The sequence below is a fragment of the Phaenicophaeus curvirostris genome, chromosome 1 (genome assembly GCF_032191515.1).
Source record: "Phaenicophaeus curvirostris isolate KB17595 chromosome 1, BPBGC_Pcur_1.0, whole genome shotgun sequence".
NCBI lineage: Eukaryota > Metazoa > Chordata > Aves > Cuculiformes > Cuculidae > Phaenicophaeus > Phaenicophaeus curvirostris.
The window spans coordinates 38,925,436-38,931,506 of record NC_091392.1 but is presented as its reverse complement, the minus strand read 5'-3'; positions in this window follow the sequence as shown (position 1 = coordinate 38,931,506).

The following is a 6,071-nucleotide window of genomic DNA, read 5'->3' as shown; positions in this document are numbered from 1 at the left end:
CTTTAGAAAGCAAGCATCCTTCATCAGGCCTGGGCAACACGAGGGAGGGAGGGAGCGACCTCCCACAAATCCTGCAGTGGGACAGGAGCTGGGACAGAAGATGTTTCCCACTTTACATGCATACGGATAAATTTCCCCAGAAATCTTACGCATATTCTATTACTTTCCAGAGACTCATTTTAATGTTGTTATGAACTTCACAAGGGTGAAACCTCTTGCCGATTCTGAGCTGGCTCCAGCTCTGCCTGACCTCGCGTTTGAGACAGGGAGAGGCTGAAACAGAGGTGATTACAGGAGAAGACACATCAGTTCAGCACGGATCACACTGACCACAAGACGTAACAGCGTCTGGAAAAACACTCTCAAAAAAAAATCCTAAAAAAAAACAAGCTACCGGAGGGACATTCTGTCTTAACTTTCAAAAAATACAGTGACTTGGATGGACTTTACAGGAGCTTAAATCAAAATATTCTACGTTTTGTAAAACTAACTTTTTTTTTTTTTTGTATTAAGGAAGGGGAGGGGGGGAAACAATCGGCGCCAGGCACCCCGCAGCCCCCCAATAAACACACACACCCCGTGCTGCCCCCAATATACATACACACACAAATACATACACACACAAATACACACACACAAATATACACACACCACCCCCCGTGCTGCCCACGCACCTGCCGGGCCGGTCGCCACGTGCGGGCGGCGGGGCTGTCACCGCATTTGTAGCGGCAACCCAAGCCCTTCCCACGTCTCCTCCCACCTCCCCGCCCGCCCCGTGAATCGGGTTGCTTCACCCAGCCTGGGCTCGAGCAGCTCCAGAGCTCTGTTTTCCTTTCTCCTGCCAAGGCACGATGGTCAAAGCTTCACAGGGCATCCCAAACACCCCCACGTTTCTCCACTCGTGTTGTTTGTGGAAACCTCTGCGAGGAGGCTCACACAAAAACCCCATTTCTTATCAAGCCTCCGTTACCCGTCTATCGAATACTTTTCCTGACTCGCTGCAGAAACTTAAATACACAAAAACTTGTAAACTCACATCCTGCAGATGTCCTGTTTTGTAAACCTGAAGCATCTTTACAGCAGTCCTTCTAAAACTAAGGTTTCTGAAATGCGGCCAGCCCTTTTTTTTGAGTTGATTTCTAGTTCTGCCTGTCCTGAGCTGAATTGACTTACACCTGCACAAAGAATCATAGAATCACCAGGTCAGAAAAAACCTCTTCGGTCATCGAGTCCAAACCATTCCAATCTGCCACTAAACCATGTCCCTGAGCACCTCTTCTACCCATCTTTTAAATACCTACAGGGATGGTGACTCAACCACCTCCCTGGGCAGCCTCAGCTAGTGCGCAATGACCCTTTCTGTGAAAAATATTTTCCTGATATCAAGCCTGAAGCTCCCCTGATGCAGCTTGAGGCCATTCACATGCCTTCTGCCCTCGCCTGGGATGTACCAGGCAGCCGTGCACAGGATGCCTGACTTTGGGGCAAGAGAAACCTGGTGGAAAATCCCTCCTGACTGGGCTGAAGGTTTTTTCCTTCCATGCTGAAACATGTTGGCTTTTGGTTTATACGAACCTGCCCATCAACATGGTGCATGGTGCTGCTAGAGACTGCAAAACGCAGTCGTGATCTGTGTGTGCTGCTTAGCCACAAGCGGTGGTTTAGTGCACAGAGAGGGCACTTGAGATCCCCCATCTCGTTTTGGATCCATTATGCATCAGGATGTTTTCACGATGGCATAAAAATCTCGCACATCTGTTTCTGTGTTTCTAATTGTGTCATCACAGAAAATGTGTTTCAGTTTAAAACTTGAATTGAAATCTTTAGGCCCCAGTTATCTCAGTTCTCCTCTAGTACTGCTTTCCAGTTCTTGCTGTTTCTAATGAGGTCACTGAGACCGTGTTAGCAGGATGTGGCCAAGAGAGACACAATTCATTTTTTCTGCAGGGTCATGTTATTAAGGTGCTTCCAGAAGCTCACTAAAAGACTTATACAGGTAAAGTAAACTCCCCAGGATTTTCTCATGATTCCAATGTGGTTCCAACTTGTAACTTTAAAGTGAAGAATACCATTGCCTAATCAAAATTTTTATGAAAACTGTTCGTTCACAGTCATTCTACGTATTTGCACATGCCTCTTAAGTGCTTTTAAGATGACTTTCAAACATTAAGGAAGAATTTCTTCATCATGAGAGTGGTGAGGCACTGGCACAAGTTGTCCAGGGAAGTTGTGGATGCCCAGTCCCTGGAGATGTTCAAGGCCAGGTTGGATGGGGCCTTGGGCAGCCTGGGCTGGTGGGAGGTGTCCCTGCCCATGGCAGGGGGGCTGGAACTGGCTGATCTTTAAGGTCCCTTCCAACTCTGACGATTCTATGATTAACTATATTTATCTTTGTCAAGCTACTACCTCCATCTTTAACAGTAGCAGTTTTTTCCTCAGTCAGTGGGGAAACTAATTCTCCCGTAGTGATGCATCACTGGAATCCTCTTACAAAATTGATATCTAAATCCCGTTCCACGTGGATGTCTGTCCATTCGTTAAGTGGATGTTGGATCTGCTCTCAAGACCAGACTGACCCACCATCCCTGCTGTAACCTCTTCAGCTGCAGTCGCAGGCTGCTCTGCCTGAGCTCCTCAGCCCCTCTAAGTGAAGGGGCTGGAGAACAGGCCTTATGAGGGACAGCTGAGAGAGCTGGGGTTGTTTAGCCTGGAGAAGAGGAGGCTGAGGGGAGACCTCATTGCTCTCTACAACTACCTGAAAGGAGGTTGGAGAGAGGAGGGTGCTGGCCTCTTCTCCCAAGTGACAGGGGACAGGACAAGAGGGAATGGCCTCAAGCTCCGCCAGGGGAGATTTAGGCTGGACATTAGGAAAAAATTCTTCACAGAAAGGGTCGTTGGGCACTGGAACAGGCTGCCCAGGGAGGTGGTTGAGTCACCTTCCCTAGAGGTGTTTAAGGCACGGGTGGATGAGGCACTGAGGGGGCATGGTTTAGTGTTTGATAGGAATGGTTGGACTCGATGATCCGGTGGGTCTTTTCCAACCTGGTTATTCTATGATTCTATGATTCTATGTCTCTAGAAGGGGAGAGCCGAAACTTCTGTTGCCTCTGGACACACTGGAGGTCATAGATTCATAGAACAGTTTGAGTTGGAAGGGACCTTAATGATCACCTAGTTCCAACCCCCTAGGGTCACATCCATATGCCCCGCTATGGTCATATCCACGAAGTATAGGTGAGGCTCAGTGTATTACCATTCAGGGCATTGAGAAATAATCCCAAATCGTGGTTTTCCTGAGCACCCAGGAGAGACTTTGATCCTGGGCTGCTCACAGGAAGGCTGGGGGCAGCATTGTAAATGGGAAATGGTGGCTCTCATGCATATGTTTAACCCTACTCCAGAGCCGATTGCTCATTCAGATACAGCCTGAGGCCTTGTCACCAACCCCCTTTATGCCCTAAATTGCCACTTTTGGCAGCTATTCCCAAAGTTAGTTTGATCCTCAAAAATCTTATTTATTTGTGTTATTTCTATAGCTTGGTAAGCTCTCACCTCTCTACCCACAGGGCTGCTACCCCTTTCTCCTTCACCAAATACCACCTATATTTCCAAACCCTGTTCTAGTGATAACAAGAGGTTTGGCATGTCTCTACTGTCTCTGCAGTATCTGATTTAACACAGGACAAAGTTCCTCTACCCCCTCTCCTTTTGTGTGTGTGTATGTGTCTGCTCTCTGTGTTAACTAACAACATTTCAGCCAATATTCACTAAGCACACGTCATACATACTCTTAATGTGTTAGAGCAGCCTTCAATCTCTATTCCTGCACATTGACTAATCCATTGCAAAATATTGATTTTGAATTGGGATTTGGCTCTGGCATTGTGAGTAAATCACCAGATTGCTATGTGCTGCTCCTCCCATATCTGTCCTGCTTCATGTGTGCCTTCAGTGACACCTTTAACCTTTCTCACAGTCATGTACTTTTGCTCCTAAATAACGGCCACATTAAAAACATTCAAGGCTGGTGTGAGAATTCCTGAGCCTTAGGGACACATATAAGACCCAGATCCTTTCCACCATCCAGACATTACAGCTAGAATGTTTGTGATTTATTGAGACAGCCGGAAATCGATTTCCCAAATGTAATTTAATTTTAAATTCATTGGGCATTTATGATAATGGATGCCAGATATACAAAATGTTGTCAAGAAGCAAGCAAATGTAATAAATCCCTGAAAGTAATGTAACCTCATATCTTCCTATTACGTGTAAAAACATTCTGCGGAGGGGAAAACACTGCTTCTGACTCAATTTTAAAACCTTTCCAATATGGCAAACAGTTTTACTGTAATTTTTTAGTTGTGCTTACCATTATATTCACTGCGTGAACTTTCTGCATTAATAAAATTGAAAAAAATATTTACTTAGTCCATTTGATGGATGGAGGTAAGCTCTTATGTCAAATGAGGCATCTAAAGTTCTACAAACTTCTGAAATTTTAAATTTCTGTCAAGCAAAACCAGAATTTAAAAATAGTAATAAGGTTTGATAGTCCAGAAAAAAAAGGGGTAGGTGAAACTTTCTGAGTCTTTCTGGAACAAGAGAAGTAGTGGATTCCCCACGCTTGGAAATATTCAAGGTCAAGTTTGATGGGGCTTTGAGCAGTTTGATGGAGTTGAAGATATCCCTGCTAATGGCAGGGTGGTTGAATGTCCCTTCCAATCCAAACCAGTCTATGATTCTGAGATCTGAAAAGAGAATTGACATAACACAGCATATCAGTAAAGACTGAATACACTTGCACCTGTGTTTCCAGTAGGTTTGTGTTGCCTTGGGTCTGGTTTTGTGGCCTGAATGTTCAGAACTGTCAAAAACCGAAAGGCAAAAAGAAAGCCTTGCATAAATTAAAGGAATTAAGAGGGGGCTTTAAACAAATATTGAGCTGCTTTTTGCTCTTGCTGATGTGAACGCTGCTACTTGTTTGCAGCACCCCAGTTAGTGTTCCCCCTGCATGCCCACAGTGCTTGCAGGATCTGATGCCACCCTGCTAGCCACACTACTGGGATATGAGGTTGTGTTTGTCACCGCTCAGGTCGCAAGATGCTGCACCAGGAACTGTTCTGAGTTCAAGCTGCTTCTATATGAAATGTCTCCTTTAAGCCAGCTTCCTCAAAGTGTGATGCAACATTGGTGATGGGGAAATTTGTTCTCTTGCTTTTATGATTGTATAGACATGTCCTGCGTAGACATAAGCAGATCAGGCTGACAATATGGAGTTAATTGCACTTCTGAGGCACAGAAAATAGATGGGTTGAGAGGAGTGATAATAAATCACAAAGTTGCACTGATTAATGTGAGCGGCTTGATGGTTTCAGTCCTGCCTTAGATGATAAAGAGAAACTTTTTTTCTTTCCTAAAACAGTGGGAACATTTTGAAACAACACATAAAAAAGCGAATCTTGGAGAGTTCATCTAAAACCTTGGTACAAATACGCACCAACTTTTGCGTGTTTGGGGAATATTTGCATACACACCTTCATGCAACATCTGCACTAGGAATTTGTTGTGTTGCCGTGTTCCTTAATACAAACAAAATACTTCCATTTAGCTATAAAGAGGTTGAGGATTCAAAGAGAAATTGTGTGTGTGTGACCCTGAAAATAATACAGAATTTTTCTGCAGTGCCTGTGAAACTCTTGGGCTGCAGTTCAGTTCAAGATGAAGACACATACTTTTTTGTTTCTACATACAAACTAGGTGTTTTAATTCCCAATAGAGCTGAGGTGGAGGAATGACTTGGATCAGTAATATGTACTTCTTATTTGTGAGACATTCAGACAGTGCTAGCCAACCTGATACACAGTCTACAGGACTGTAGTGCCCTTCTGGAGCAGCAGCTGGAGAAAAGATGGCCTGTAGCCTCTGAAATGGCATTTCATACCAAGACACCTGGACTGAACACTGGAGATCTCCTTAGGCTGACCCTAAGAAGATAGCTGATGGCTGGCTAAATGAATCGATCTCTAGGCTCCTTTGAATACATTGCCCAAGAGCTCAATCAATTCTGT